This window comes from Papio anubis, unplaced genomic scaffold (genome assembly GCF_008728515.1).
Source record: "Papio anubis isolate 15944 unplaced genomic scaffold, Panubis1.0 scaffold148, whole genome shotgun sequence".
Taxonomy (NCBI): Eukaryota; Metazoa; Chordata; class Mammalia; order Primates; family Cercopithecidae; genus Papio; species Papio anubis.
The window spans coordinates 45684-62566 of record NW_022161447.1 but is presented as its reverse complement, the minus strand read 5'-3'; the positions used below and the strand labels follow the sequence as shown (position 1 = coordinate 62566).

Genomic DNA, 16883 nt, shown 5'->3' with positions numbered 1-16883 from the left:
TTAAACATGAGATAAATACTATTATTGTCCTCATTTTGTAGATGAGAAAACCAAACCACAGAGAGGTTAAGTAACTTGTCTAAGATCATACAGCAAATAAATGATGCATGTAAGATTCATACAGAATAGTCTAGGGATTCTGACTTATGTAAGTTATACAAAAGAATAAATAATTTCTTAAAGAAGCAGAGGCTTTCTGATTTTATAGGCTGAGCCCTAAAGGAGATACCTATTGTAAATCTCATTCATACAGTTATGCCTGATGAGCCACATTAACAAAAGGGAACGAGACAGTGAAAGTTAAAACAACAGATAAAACACAACAAATAACTGGCTTTTGATCTTGGAACATACTTCCAGATATTCAATCATTCATTCACTCACTCATACAATTACTCATTCCTCCACTTACACAGTCCTTTAATTCATCCAACAACCTTTAGGGAGTACCCATCACTTGCCAGGCATGGGGCAGGTGCTGTGCTGGGAATGGAGATGAACACAGTTCCTGTCTTCCAGGAGCTCAGGTGCAATAAGAGAGAGTCAGGTAGGTTGGGGACACCTTAGGGTTATGAGTGGGCTGATAAAAGACCAGAGCAGGGTGTGACATGATCATTCTGAGAGTAAGTCAGCCTTCGGCCTCTGTCTCCCCTTTCATAAAGAAGCATGAAGAATCAGCTCCCTATAGGGCTGTTGTAGTGATGTCCTACATATAAAGCTCTTAGCTTAGCCCCGGGCAGGGCTAGCTAGCTATTAGCTCTTAAGGAGCAGTGGATGGCAACCTGGGCATCTTGCTCATACATACACGTGCACTCACACAGACGCACGTCCTCAGAAACTCAAGCGCTGAGACTGGCTACTGCCTCCTCCTAGCTAACCAAGAGCTGACTCTCACAGTCCATGGGCAGGCCTGGCACTCTCTCTTGGATGCCACCATCCTAGATGCGGTGTTAGCTGGAAAACACCACCCACGGAGGATGAACATTCCTTCAAGATGCACTTGAAAATCTTCCTCCACAGTGCCTGGCCCACATAATGCCCGCCGGGCATTTTTGTCACGTTTACTCTGCTTCAGTTTATCTCCCTGGCACTTGAACACCACAGTTCACTACACAATTCCCCTGCTGCGTAATGGTCGGGTTCCCTCTTGAACAGGTCTAAGGAAAGACGCAGCTAGAATTGCAAAAGGGGAGTTTCAAGTGCACTACTGGCTGAAGCCAGTGAGAAAACATGTGTGATGCCCCTGCCCAGCATCGGCTGGGGAAAGGCATGTCTCTTCGGTTTTGTACAGTGGCTAAATAAAAAGCAATTAATCACTTTCTCACCAACCCTAACTCATATTTAATAGTTCCCCTCGAAGTTTGTTTTGTCATGCTGTCAGCAAAGTCAGTCAAACATTATGATTCTTTTCTAAGTATTCCAGCAGGCAGATGGAGAAGCACCACTGTGACAAGGCAAACTTGCCTAAAGACAACTTTGTGATGCAGAACCATGCTCGATGGCACTGGGCTGAGGGGACTTGCCCAGAGATATTTCTAAATTGCTCCCCTTAACCCACGTTCTTTACACCAAAACTTCCTAAAACAAACATTCAACTCTGCAACTTGAAACTGGTGGTAAAACACACACGTTTCTACCTCTTTAAGTTCTGAATATTAGGCAGAAATATAAAATCACTAGAAGACTACACATTAGGACAAAAATCTCAGGATTTCTCCATAGATCTGAGGCTACTGTACCTTAATGTTTCAAATATTTCTGCACCAAAGTTCATATATATTAAATATTTATAACACATTTGCTAGAAAGCACATTTCCTTCCTTTTGCTGAGTTATTTGTGTAGGTTTCTTTTTTAAAAAACTTCAACATTAATAAACATATTTATAAATTCTAGAATGTAAAAAAGTTGACTGTGCCTCCCTGGTGAAAATTCTATGTTTCCCTCTACTGTTAATCACATTTTGTTTTCTCAGATCTTTCCTATGTTATATTCTTTATTCTTTGTGTATGTGTTGGAGTGACTGCAAACTCGCAACCTGTACTATATGGTTTCTGAACAATAAGTCTCCTAAAAAGAACATTGCCAGGCTAGACCAGCTGGTTTTCCCCTGTTCTCATAACTGTATGTTCTTAGATACACACACACACGCTTCCTCCATTCCTTCTGCTGCCGGCTAACTGCAATCTGTGACGCAATGTCACACTCACAATTACATGAAAACAGAGACTCCTAAAAGGAACAGAAAGGGGGCAATAGCAGGAAGCCAGCCTACAAGTGTCTGTCACCCTGACCGCTCTGCCCCGATTCAGGTGGCCACAAATTGCCTGTTGAAGGTTGCCTGTCTAGAATTTGAAGTCTGTGTGCCCAGGCTCTTACTCTGAGTAAGTAATTTAACCTCTGTGACCTTTTATTTTCTCATCTGTAAAAAAGGCACAATAACAATATCTCTATTAAAGAACTGCTGTGAATCACAGGAGGTGATGCACATAAAGGCATCTGTAGTGTATGTTTCATTTCCAGTTACTTCTTAACTTTCTTTTGCCCCTGCCCGCCACTTCTTTTCTGATTTGGTTTTTGTGGTTTTTAAATGTATCTTTGAAATGCATTAGCTGGAAAACTGCAGCAATCTGTGTGCTACCACAATGAGTGGACTTTAGCATCACATTTTTATTTACTTTTTCATTGAGGTAGAATTTACATAAGTGCACAAGTCTCAAGGGTATAACTTCAGTAATTTTTGTATGTGTACACCTGTGTGACCACTCCTTAGGTCAAGGTGAGAAGCATTTCTAGCGTCCCAGAAGCCTCCTTCATGTCCTGTCCAGGTATTGACCTGGAGTTTATCTTCTTGCAAGGCCCAAAAACAACCTCTCCTCTGACCTCTTCCGTAATGATAAAGTTAAAAAAAAAATTAAAGGGAGGCAGGAGTCCCAGTGATAACTATTAATGCTGGCCACAAGAAATGCACTCCCAGTCCTCTCTCCAAAGTGACAAAAGATTCTGGAAAGGAGGAGGCGGAGGGGCACAAACCTTCTAAATCACACAGGTCATGCCAAACAAGGCCCTCATTTACAGCCAAGGACCCGAGGCGCAGAGGCGAAGAGACAGCCTAACTTCCTGCTACAGAGTAACTTTCCTCCCCAGTGCAGCCAGTTACAATGTACCCTGAGTGTCAGGGATTGGCCAGACTGTCCCAGCGCGCCTGTAATCGCTCTCCTGGCCTTTCCCTGCAGAACTTCTTTCTAGACCGCACGCACGGTCCCCACGCCGCCCCGGCGCCCGCCACGGGCACACCCACGCGACTGGCACGCCACCCTACAAAGGCGCAGTTCCTGAGAGCCGGTGCCTGCCTGGCCAAGGGGCCCGGGCCGCGCTCCTCCAGGTCCAGGGCGGTCGGGTGCCCGCCCTGCCCGCCACCTTCAGAGAGTGCGTGTCAGGGACTGGGGGAAATCGGCTCTGCCGCCTACCTACCCACCCCCAATCCTCCAAAGGACCCTAAACCCATTTGTGGCCAAATGTACATTGCTGGAGCACAGTCTGACTACTGACCCCAAGTCAGGGGCTTGGAGATGAGCACTGGGAGGGGCGTCCAGAGACCTGCGCTCTGTCCCCATGAGCTGTGTGACCTTGGACAAGTCACTTCACATCTCTGGAGTTGGCTTCCTCACTAGGGGGCTCCTTCTGTATCCTCCAAGCCACCTCCCGCTCTGCAATTTCCTAGGTCTCTTTTACTCCGCCCCAACCCTTCCCGCGACAGCCCCTTCCCCAGCCAGACCCCAGCCTTTTGTTCTGGGGGTGAAGCGGAGAAGACAGAGCATCGCGAAGGACCAGGCCGAGGCGGCCTCGGTGCCAGGGGCTGCTCACCGGAGAGTCCAGTCCGGAGAAGTCACCAAGCAACCCCGCGGTAACCTCGCTCCCCACCCCGCGGTGTCGTTCCGGCCCAGCCTGGCTGGGGCGGCGTGGCAGCGTGCGGGTGGGGGGCGTGAGCGCCGCGCTGTACATCGACGACCTCCGGGGCCCGGGGCTGCAGCCCGGCGGGGGTTCCCCGGCCCTCCCACGCGCGCAGGATCTCTGTCCTGGGCCGGGCCACTCTGCTCTGGGACCGACCAGGGCGGCCGCCTCTACACTGCCCGTTCCTTCCACCCTCGGGCACCGACCCGCACCCGCGCGGGGAGCCGCTACCTGCAGGTGGCGGAGCCGGGGGCTGGACTGGACTCGAGCTCCGGCAGACGTCTTCGCCGCCGCCGCCTCTGGCTCCGGGCTCCGTCCCGCAGCGCCCGTGCTCCAAGCGGCGCCGCTACGGCCGAGCTGCGCTGGGTGCTGCGGTCGGTGCGCCCGGCTCGCTCCCCGGCCACCAGCTCTGGTGCTGCCGGGACGCGGAGGCGGGGCCGCCGCCCCCACCTGCTCGCAGTCTCCTGCCTGGGAGCCGCCGCCGCCCCGCGGTAGGGACACGGCCCGGGCGGGCGGGGTCGCTCTGGGACCCTGGAGGCGGGTCCCAAGTCGGCGGGCGCGCCTCCCGGGTACAGAGTTCCAAGTCTCAGCTGCGGAGAGACTGAGGCCTAAGGCTGGAATTCCCCAGATAGGAGCTGTTGTGCGGGCGACACACGGCCCAGCACAGCTACTCTGGGGACACGCCACTCCTTGAATTTATTACAAAATGTTGAGCCCTTACTAAGCTCCAGGCGGCGTCATAAGCGATGGGGACAAGAGAACAAGATTACCTCTTGCCCTCGTGGAGTTCACAGTCTAGGAAAAGAAAGCGACCAATGGGCGATTACGACACAACTAAGAGGAGGCAGTCAGAGGCCTCCTGAGCCGGCTTACAGAGGGGTCACCTGATCCAGACTTGGGGTGGGGAGTAGGTCATGGAGGGCTTCTTGAGGAGCTGACGTCGACTACAAGAACTGAAGAGTGAGTATGAATTAGCTGAGTGATGACAGAATTATCCGGGTAGCTTGGGGAGGTAGATTAATGTCCCAGGTGGAGCCGAAGGGAGGAGAAAGCAGACTGAGAACTGAAATATGGCGGGCGCGGTGGCTCACGCCTGGGATCCCAGCACTTTGGAGGGCCGAGGTGGGCGGATCACTTGAGGTCAGGAGTTACCAGCCCGGCCAACATGGTGAAGCTCTGTCTCTACCAAAAAAATACAAAAGTTAGCCGGGCATGGTGGCGCTCTGTAGTCCTAGCTACTCGGGAGGCTGAGGTGGAAGGATCGCTTGAGCCCAGGAGGCAAAAGTTGCAGTGAACCACTGCACTCCAGCCTGGGCGATAGAGTGAGACCCTGTCTCAAAAAAGCAAACCAAACCAAACCAAACAAAGAAACAACAACAAACCTGAAATAAGCCTGAAGAGCGAAAAACCTTGCTTCTGTCACACTTCTTGTTCAGGCCCTTGGAGGATGCAGAAAGCTTGTGTCCGAGGCTGAATGCATTGCTGTAGGTGCCGTGATCGTTTGATGAGGATTCTGTATTTCCCATGTCCTGGGCATTCCTGTTAGTGGAAGAAGCTAAGCGAGTAGTCGTGGACTGTTCACTCAGCCTTGGTGTTTGAGTATCTGCCATGAGCCAGACACTCCGCAGGGCCTCAGGGCAAGGTCTCTAACTCTAAAGGAGCTGCTGGTCTGGAGCAGAGGAGAAACCCGCGCTCAGCGCTGTGCTGAGGCTTGTGTGAAATGTTGGAGACCCAGGTGAGGGATCTGTTAATGCTAGCAGGGAAGATCTCCCACTTGGATTGCAGCCTGTCTTCAGGTTCAAGTTCTGTAGCGGCCGCTGTCAAAGTATGTTCCCCAAGCAGCCCTTAGCTGATCTCTTAATTACTCGTGTTTGTAGCTGGGCAATGTGTTGGTTTATGTTTATAGCAAGGTTTAATAATACAGTTTTGATGTCCTTCACTCTAGTGTCGTCAAGAACATGGTTTTCTCCTTTGATTCAGGTGAAGAAGTGTCTATGTGTAGTGAGTGGAAGCTGATGAGGCACTTGCTTTCCACCTGTTTGTCTTGAGTTCCTCTTGCCCTTTCCTCCTTTAGAATCATAATAGATGACCACAGGTGTGAAACCTGAAGAACAGTTTTCCAACATAAAATTCATAAGCCCTCTTACATGGGTGATTGTTACTAAAAAACAAAACAAAACCCCAAACCGCAAAACATGACCCAGCCAGTGCTCAAGCTCACTAAATATATAACCACCAGTGTTCTAATTCAAAAAGGAAGAAAAGTCAAACTATTAGAGAACACGTTGCCATGGGCCTTGAGAGTTTCCATCAGATCTCCTGAGCAGCCCAAGCATGAGCCAGTTGGATGGAAAGCCTGTTATTTATCTTAAGAGATGCTGGATTGGATCAAAGAATTTGTTTTTTAAAATGCCTGGTTGTAGGAATGGGGAGGTGGTGAGTGAGGAATCAGTTCGGACATTTGGGACTGAAAGCTTCAAGAGGCATTCCATTCAGGTGCCCAATGTTTTCTATCCATGTGAAGTAACAATACCATTAGCATCCTGTTCCTACGGACATTAGAGAGGGATTCATTTCCACCTAGCTCCACTAGGACAAATTGACTTCAAGAAGGCACTAGCTATTCCTGGTAGATGACACTTATTCGGTGGTAGACACTGAATTGTCTTCCCAATTGCCAACCTATTCTCCACTTCTTCCCCAGTGACAGAACCCAGGATTATGATTGATCCAAGATGACCATGACAATCCCCTTCCTGAGGTCCCATTCTTTCTTACAGCTAAGGAAGTCATTGACCCAGTTCTAGCCAATGAGTTGAAAGAAGGTCTGGTGGGGAGACTCTGAAAATTTTTTTTCTGGTTCTGCCTTTCCTTTTCCCTCTTTTTTTTTTTTTTTTTTGAAACAGAGTTTTGCTCTTGTTGCCCAGGCTGGAGTACAGTGGCACCATCTTGGCTTGCTGCAACCTCTGCCTACCGAATTCAAGAGATTCTCCTGCCTCAGTCTTCTGAGGAGCTGGTATTACAGGCGCCAGCCACTATGCCCAGGTAATTTTTATATTTTTAGTAGAGCAAGAGATTCTCCATGCCTCAGCCTCCTGAGCAGCTGGGATTACAGGCACCTGCCACCAGGCCCAGGTAATTTTTGTATTTTTAGTAGAGATGGGGTTTCACCATGTTGGCCAGGCTGGTCTCGAACTCCTGACCTCAGGTGATGTGCCCACCTTGGCCTCTCAAAGTGTTGGGACTACAGGCGTGAGCCACCGCACCTGGCCCATTTCCCACTTTCTTTATGCTTTGAATGCAAATGAAATGCCTAGTGATACTACAACCAGACTGCCACCAGGTCAATATAATTGGGACAATATACTGGAAAATAGAGTCAGTGTGGTATTGCTGCCACTTGAGCCAGAGTGTGCAACTGTTCACCTCTGGATGCACTATATCCTACATGAGAAAAATAACCCATGTTTGTTTTGTTTAGCCTCTGAGAATTAGTTTTCTAATTCTGCAGCCAAATGTATTCCTAACTTATACAATGACCTGGTAAAGAGCAAAAATCTCTTCTCGTCGCTCACCAAATGCCTGCAATAGCTCACCTTTCACACCTTCTGCTTGCAAACATATATTTATATCTGTTCTGTAACTTCTTGAGCTCTTCAGGAGAAAGGCACTACAGAAATACTAAATGTTTCGTACACATGTGCTCACTTCAATCTCTCAAATATGTACAGATCAGCTATTTTATAGTGATACCGCACTGGTGCTAGGGGTGCAAAGATGAATTCACAGCCCTGCCCCCAGGGAGCCAACAGCTTAGTAGAGAACACAGCTTGTAAAGAGAATATTGCAATTCTGGGTGGAAGAGGAGCTTGTCCTGGAGAGAGAGCTAATACAGGAGAAGAAATGATGAACTATCTGTAGAAAAGGAGGGAGCCTGTGAGACCTGAGCTGGGCATCCATTAATGAATGGAGTTTCTCCTGTCAGAAAGTGCAGAAGGGAGGGCATTTCAGGGAAAAGAAAGTCTGAAAGAGCTTGGTGGTTCAAGAGCCTCAAATGCTACAGGTCTGGAATCACACGTCAGGTCTTCCTTCCAAACCTGACCCACTCTATGTTGCCCATCCCCCACTCCCCTCCCCCCCACCATCCAGTTGGACCACCTAGAAATTTTGTAAAGCTACTTTTCCCCCATCAACCCTCCTTGAGGTTGAGCCTGTTGAATCTGTCCAATTTTGCCCATCTGTACCACCACCTGAGACCAGAGCCCATCATCACCTCTCTCCAGGACTTTCCCAGGAACTTCTTAGCTTTTCCCTCTGTAATCATATGCCACTTCTCTCTTCTAAACCATTCTCCCCAGTGTGGCCGGAGAGGGCGTCTTGAAACCCAAAGCTGATCTTATCAATTCCCATTATCTGTAGTTCAGTGAATTCTCATTGCTCTGATGATAAGACCAAGATCCCGAGCTTTGTCTGAAGGCCCTCATGGCCTGGTCTGACCCACTCTCCAATGTGCCTTTCTCAGTCCTCCCCTCTATCTCTGTCCTCCAGCCATGTTGCCCTGCTTTCAGATCCTTCAACAGCAATATTCCTTCTTGTCACAGGATTTTGAATGTGCTCTTCCCTCTTTGTGAAGAAGACCCCAAGCATCTACTCCTCTCCATCTTTCAGATCTCAACTAAACTTGGCCACAACTTATCTGAATCTCAACTAGGTCACCCTCTTCTATAAGCTCTCAAAACCTCATGTACCTTTCCTCTGTGCATTTATTACAGTTGTAATGATGACAATATCTGTTTAATGATGTAACATTTGTCCTCCGGACTAGACTGTGGTATTCATGACCTCAGGAACCATCTCCGTCACCTTTGTATCCTTATCTCACAGCATAGAGACTAGCACATAGTAGGTACTCAATACACATTTGTTGAGTTCTGAAAGAAATGAATAAATTAGGGTTGGAAACTGGAGCTACATATTTGAGGGTTTGTAACATTTCTCAAAAAAAGTTTATATCAGCTTTACTAAGGGATAATGTCATACAATAAAATACACTCTAAAGGGTACAGTTTAATGAATGCTGACAAATGTTTACTCTGATATAACCACCACCTTTATCAAGGTGTAGACTATTCCATCTCCAAGAAAGTTATCTTATCCCCCTTTGCAGTCAGTCCCTATGCCCAGCCCCATGCATCTGAAATGAGAGAGCTCCCTGACCCCCTTGTGGGATGTGAGGCAGGGGTGTGGCTCATTTGTTTCGCCACCGAACGCTCAAACCTGTTATGCGATGGGGAGCAGATGGGCAGGTACAGGAGCCAGGGCAAGTGCTTTTGGGCTCTGGCCCTATAGTGGCATCTAGGGGTGGGTGCCTGTGACTCCTAAAGTCCCACTGGGCATATTACAGTGCTCTTTTAGCTCTGTCTGCAGATGGCCTAAGTATTAACCAGCTCAGTACCCTCTTGGTACCCAGGTTTTTGCCCAGCATCCAGGAAGAATCATGTCACATGGACAAATTGAGGGACAGTAAATGTGGGAGATTGTATTGCTGGATGGAAGTGGCTCTTGGTGGGATGGATGGAGCTGGAAAGGGAATGGAGTGGGCAGATGATCAGCCATGGAGTTTGGCCGTCCTGCAGCCGATCTCCTCTCCAACCGTCCCCAGCTGAACTCTCGATGGTCAGACCCTCCTCTTATCTCCTCTGCTGCTCTGCTCTGTCGCTCTTTTGATCCTCTGCTCTTTTGCTCATGGAGCCCGGGGTTTGGGGTTTATATGGGTACAGAAGAGAATGATGTGGCAGGCCAAAAGGCAACATTTGGGCACAAAACCAGGAAAGTCTATTCCCATTTAGGGCCGCAGGTTTCCAGGCTTGAAGGTAGGGCCTTTGCTGGGGAACTGCCCTCTTTTATCCAGTACCTCTCTACCTCCTATCAGTATCACAACCACAGAGCTATTACTGTGGATTAGTTTTGTCTTTTCTGGAGCTTTTTGTACTGGAATCATACATGAAGAACTATTTTGTCCTGGCTTCTTTCACTCAGCATATGTGATTCACCCATGAGTTGTGTGTTATATGTAGTTTATTCCCTTTTACTGTTGATTGGTATTTCATTGTATGGATATGCCAGTATTTGTTTAATCCGTTTACCTTTTGGTGGACATTTGGTTTGTTTCTAGTTTTTTGGATATTACAAATGAAGCTGCTTTGAATATTTGTATATGAGTCCTTTTGCAGATAAACGCTTTTATTTATCCGTGGTAAATACTTAGGAATATAGTTTTAAGAATCATTAACATTTAAAACAAAGATAAAACCTTAGAACCACACTGAGATACTACTTCACACCCACTAAGATGGCCATAATTTTTGAAAGTGTTGGCGAGGATGTGGAGAAGTTGGAATCCTCATACATTACTGGGGAGAATATAAAGTGGTACAGCTGCTGTGGAAAATAGTTTGGCAGTTCCTCAAAAAGTTAAACATAGAGCTTCCATAGGACCCAGAAATTCCACTCCTAGGCATGTACCCAAAAGATTTGAACACAGGAATTTAAATAAAAACTTGTATATGAATGTTCATAGTAACACTACTCGTAATAGCCAAAAGATGAACATAATCCAAATTTCCATCAACAGGTGACTGGATAAACAAAATGGGATATATCCATACAATGGAATATTATTCAGCAATGAAAAAAAAATGAAGTACTGATACATGCCACAGCATGGATGAACCTTGAAAATATGCTAACTGAAAGAAACAGACTAAAAAGACCATATATTATGTAATTCTGTGTATATGAAATATACAGAATAAGCAAATTCATAGAGATAGAAAGCAGCTAGGTGGTTGCCAGGGGTTGGGGGAAGAAAAGTGGAGAGGGATTGCTTAATGGCTACAGGATTTCTGTTGAGGGGGATAAAAATGCTCTGGAACTAGGTAATGGTTATAGTGGCACAATGTTGTGAATGTATGTAATGCCACTGAACTGTACACTTAAACATGGTTTAAAGATTAAATTTTAGACCAGGTGCTGTGGCTCATGTCTGTAATCCAAGCACTTGAGGAGGCCAAAGAAGGAAGATTGCTTGAGGCCAGGAGTTCAAGACCAGCCTGGGCAACATATTGAGACCCATTCTCTACAAAAGAAAATTAGCCAGGCGTAGTGGCATGTGCCTGCAGTCCCAGCTACTCAGGAGGCTGAGGTGGGAGGATTGTTTGAGCCGAGGCATTTGAGGCTGCAGTAAGCTATTATGGTGCAGCTGTACTCCAGCTGGGGCAACAGAGCAAGACTTCATCTCTCAAAAAATAATAATTAGGCTGGGCATGGCAGTTCACGCCTGTTAATCCCAGCACTTTGGGAGGCCAAGGCAGCAGGATTGCTTGAGCCTGGGAGTTTGAGACCAGCCTGGACAATATAGTGAGACCTTGTCTCTACACAATTTTTTTTTTTAATTAGCCAAGTGTGGTACAAGTGTGTATAGGGGCAGGCCTGTAGTCCCAACTGTTTTGAAGGCTGAGGTGAGAGGATTGCTTGAGCCTGGAAAATGGAGGTTGCAGTGAGCTGAGATCACACCACTGCACTCCAGCCTGGGCGACGGAGCAAGACCTTGTCTTAAAAATAAATAAATAAATTTTATGTTATGTATATTTTACCACAATAATTCTAAAAGATAAAGCTTTAGAGGGGTGTGAGAGGCTGGGGCAGTGTTTCCCACCCTCTGTAAAAGCTATTCCTTCATGCATTGCAACTGAGGATGGGCATGTCTGTCAGCCCGAATGTGGCCCTGAGCCTTCTATGCAAGTCTCTGTGTAGAGAGGAAGCTCCATCTTGCCATGAGAAAAAGTTAAGAGGCATCACTCCATCACTTAACATCAGGCCAGGGCCGTGCAGATTCCTGGGTTGAGAAATTTGACTTCACAAGTATGGTACATAAAAGAGAGCAGGAAGTTCTATTCAAACACCCACACTGTGCCAAAAGGCAACCAGGGTGGCGATAGTTCAGTATATCTGTGGATGCAATTTAATCCCATCAGGCTGCCTCCAAAATTTCTCCTGCTCCAAAATGTGTTGCCAACACTCAGAAAGGCTGAGATCTACTTTCTTCATTTTTTGGAATGAGAAGAGAGGATAGTCAAGGCCTGTGGAGAATACAGGGCTTTACTGAACAGGCAGAGAAAGAGGAACCAATCCACAGGGCAGGTGGGAGAGAGGGGCAAGAGAAAAAGGAAAGAGCCCAGGAGAGTGAGGACACAGAAACCAAGGAGAGAGAAGACATGGTTGGTAGTGTCATGCTACACGGAAGTCACATTCAGTGGCCAAAACACGTGACAATGGGAGGTCATCAGTGACCTTGGTATTTACAAGGTCAGTGCAGTAGGCCACACAGAAGGCTGGTCTTACTGGGCTGAGATATGGGAAGTACCTGAGGAAGTAGAGACTACACCTCGAGTGTATTTTTCAAAAACCTTGACCTAGAAGAGAAACAGAGAGACAGGGGCATGTCTAGAAGAGGAGCAAGAAACTAGAGAAAGTCAAGACCCTAACATGTTGTAGGGTAAGAATAAAGAGCCAAGAGAGAAAAAAGTTTCAAGATTTAGGAAAGCAAGAGAATTGTAAATGGAGCAAGGAATTCTCTGAAATTCCTTCTTAAACCTGTTCTTTGAGAAACTGAGAAGAGATTTGCTAAAGAATATTTTACAATGTTTTCAAGACCTTTGATCCTTCTAAGTAAATAGCATAAAGTAGTATAGAAAGCCTGGATCTTGGAGACAAAAGACGTAGATCCAAGCTGATTTGTCTACATCCACATTGCCAACTGGCTGTGTGATTTTCATTCTTTTAGTAGTTTGTTAGATCCTCAAATCTTAGTTTTTCGAGGTGCAAAACAGGTGCAGTCATTTCTGCTGTGCCTCAAAGTCATTATCAGAATATCTAGAGGTGAATTCTATGAAATTATTTAAAGTGCAAACACGGCATTTTACTATGAAAGGCCACAGAAATAAAAGAAACTACCTTTTTTACTGTACCATGTTCTTAATTAATCTGCACTCCAAAAACTCCTACTGAAAAATAATTATTATTTAAAATAAGGACTGTAACTGCCAACTATTCTCACCTTGCAACCTCCAGCCTGTTATTTCAGAGTACTTCCCTTTATCTACACAAGGGCCACCTTTTTGCACACTGTGAGTACACAGGACTGTCAATGCTATGTAGGAACAAGGGGTGATGCGCCTCCTGAGGCTGCTCCCCACTTCTCTCCAAGTCTGTTGCACTGCTAAGATTGCTTTTCTTCCCCTGTCTTCTCTTGTCTCTTCTTTGCCAATGTGCTCCATTATCCACAAGGCAAACTCTGTTCTCAGCTTCGTGGTGGAAGTGGCCATTTGGTTTACAGTGATTGACAGTTTTCTAAGAGCTTTCCCCTCTGTTGTCATAATGATCATCATCACAAGTGGAGGCCTTAGTCACTCTATTTGAGATGATGAAATGGGGGCTTAGAAGTGAATGGGCTGGCAACAGTCCCAGGGCTGGTGAGGAGTAGAGCTGTGAATGGAGATGGATCCTACTGTCTTGCCACTATGCCACAGGATGGTCATCTCACTGCCAGCACAGGGCTTGTTGCAAGGCACCTTCATTTAATGTGTGACTGGACAAATGACTCATGAACATTTCAGCTTAGTCGTGCCCCCTGCACCCTCCATCCTGGTAAGAGCTATCCTGTCCTAACGAAAGCTCTTTTAAGAGGATTCTGTCCTCTTTCTGGCTCACTTGTTTGTGGTAATAGCACTGACACTCACTGATTCTCTCAAGCCAGGAACCTGGGCCGTCCTAGTCTTCTCCTTGATTTCTACCACTGCTATCTGATCCATCACAAAACATTGACCTTCTGCCTCCCAGACACCTTTTCCTGTTGTCCCCTGAAGCCACTGCTTTAGCTCAGGCCTGGTCTATGGCTGTCATCTCCAACATGATGTTATGGGCTCCAATGTTATGTTCCCTCCTCCTAACTCTTCTCCACCCTGCAGCCATAATCATCTTTCTAAAGCAAAATGTTAATCATCTAACTCATCTGCTTAGAATTCCTCAACCACTCTCTTTTGAGCTCAAGATAAAGCCTAAGTAACTTAGTATCATCTACAAAGACCCCCAACATTGGCTTCATCTCATCTTCTGATTCTGCCTCCCTACAACCACACTGTGCTGCTGCTATCCCAGAGGGCTCGGAACCCCTCACATTCACCTGACTCTGCCTTCCCCAAAGCCATTTCTTGTCCTGGAATACCTTTTCCCTCCTTATTTCCTGGCGAACATCTCATCCTTCAGTATCGACACTCACCTATTCTGAGAAAGTTTCCTGAACCCTCAAGGAAGACCAGGGCTCCATTTCTCAATATTTAACATCGTCGTCCCCTTTGTTCTTAAGCACTTAGAGCATGGCATTGTAACTGTCTCTTTATTTGTCTATATCCTTAAGGGCAGAAATGGTGCCATTGTCTCAGTACCATCAGCACTAAACAAAATAGGCGTCACATGATAAGTCAGCACTCAATAAATCTTGAATTGATGAATAAGTTAACAAGAGTATCTAATCCTCTTTTTCTTGCCTGTCCAGGAAAAATTCTGCACCAGAAAGACCACAGCTTAGAGGCGATAAGTCAACAAAAGTAGAAGCTTTACTACTCTCTTGGTGAGAAAGGACTGTAGCTTCAACCTCATGGTGCGAAGTCACAGAGCCCTTTAGAACAGAATGATAGAATAAAAAAGCAGACAGTTTTTGAGCAATCCTGATTTGGCTGTCTTTGTAGCTTTGCTTTTTTTTTTTTTTTTTTTAAATAATGGGGCAAACTTCTGAACAATCGTCACACACATTTCAAATATGAAAACAAGAAGTAGTTCAAGGTTAAATAGACATGCTTTAAAATTTTTTTGCCAGTTTGGGCTATCTGTGCTCATACTCCCTAAACAGAGTCACATTGTTTACAGGGATGATCAAGGATAGATTGTTCTCAAAAGTCTTGGAGTTCTGCACATTAGGATAACACGAGGTGGCATGTTACGTGGTGATAAATTGCTACTTACTGGCAACGAGTAACAGTGATGACTTCTGTATCTGAAAGGTTAGTCAACCAGGTGACATAGCCGGGCCTTGGTCAGTCAATTCTCAAAAAAGAGAGACTCGTCTTCTACCCACATCCAGTGGGTAACAAGTTCAAATACAAGATTAGCCGTGTTTCCCTGTCATTAAAGAGACTATTTCTTCTTGTTTTTCAGTGCTGGTGTTTCTTGACCAAAGAAAGGTTGAAGAAAGACATTGTGTCATGTAGAAAAAAAAGAACAGCATGCTTGTCTAATGGCATTGCCTACCCGTTTTCTATAGCTTAGTAAGAATAAAAGACTTGGTCTTGAAAACACTTGAAAAGGGATGATCATAAATCAAAGTACACCTTAATCAGCTTAACGTATTAATCCTTCTTGGCTATTCAAGAGAAATAGTCAGGAAGCACTTAGTGAAAATGGGGGAAGGAATGAGCCTGGAAAAGCTTGCTGAAGAATGAAACACCAGCAGGATTACCAAAGGCCATGTGATCCAGCTCAGAAAAAAAAAAAAAAATGCATATAATTTTAGGGTGTGACTCCCATATATCTCCACACAGCCAAAATCTGCATTATAATATAGAAGACATAAATGGGCAGAAAATAGACTTGCAACTTCCTTAAGGACCATAAAGAATTGCTCATTGTCTTGGAGAGGAAAGGAACTGGAGGGGTGGGGGTGTCAGAAGCGTTTGAACCAGAGCAGCTCCATCTTGAATAGGAGTTGGTTAAAATAAGGTGAGACCTACTGGGCTGCATTCCCAGATAGTTAGGCATTCTAAGTCACAGGATGAGATAGGAGGTTGGCACAAGATACAGGCCATAAAGGTGGCCAAAACCCACCAAAACTAAGATGGCGATGAGAGTAAATACTTGTCGTCCTCACGGCTACACTCCCATCAGCGCCATGACGGTTTACAAATGCCACGACAATGTCAGGAAATTACCCTATGGTCTAAAAAGGGGAGGCATGAGTAATCCACCCACTGTTTAGCATATAATCAAGAAATAACCATAAAAATGGGCAACCAGCAGCTCTTGGGGCTGCTCTGTCTATGGAGTAGCCATTCTTTATTCCTTTACTTTCTTAATAAACTTGATTTCACTTTACTCCGTAGACTTGCCCTAATTTCTTTCTTGCCTGAGATCCAAGAACCCTCTCTTAGGGTCTGGATTGGGACCTCTTTCTGGTAAGAGGGGGAAGCTACTATCTCAGAGTAATAATAATAATAATAATAATAATAATAATAATAGCTAATATTTATTAAACATTTTCTACCTATGCTTACCAGTGCCTATAGGCACTGCTCTAAGCACTTTACTTGTGTCAATTCACTTCATTCTTACAATAACAATTAATCTTACTTTCTGGCCTCTGCTCTCAGCTACCACCCCACACTATCTCTGAGACCAGAACTTGGTGGGATCTTCCAGGTGTGGGCAAACAATTGCACTGTGGCAACTCCATTAACACCCCCCTTTCCTTTTGATTTAAATAGAAAAAAGAAAAAAGGTTTATTCAAGGTTTCTTTTATTTTGCTTTTAATGCTAAAGGAATATATGGTCCTTGGTTCCCTGTCGAGATAATTTACAAAATACAGAAAATTACCAAGAATAAAAGTACAAACCATTCACAATTCTTCTACAACACAAATAACCACAGATAATACTTCAATGCATTTCTCTGAAACACATGAACACAGACGCATCTATATGACATATGTATACACACATGTTCTGCTTTTTTCACTTAACATCATATCATGAGTAAGTTTCCTTGTCATTACACAGTTCATCAGGAAGAGTGAAGGGACCCAGGAAGCTGAAGATTTG

The 16883-nt window shown here is 45.5% G+C and overlaps 1 long non-coding RNA gene across 1 annotated transcript; it reads left to right on the top strand.

The window, feature by feature from the left end:
- Positions 1–11617: 11617 nt before the first annotated feature.
- Positions 11618–15567, top strand: LOC116272664. The gene is made up of 2 exons (XR_004181293.1): positions 11618–13661; positions 14569–15567. It is a non-coding gene; the product is annotated as an uncharacterized LOC116272664 (long non-coding RNA).
- The last annotated feature ends 1316 nt before the right edge of the window (positions 15568–16883 follow it).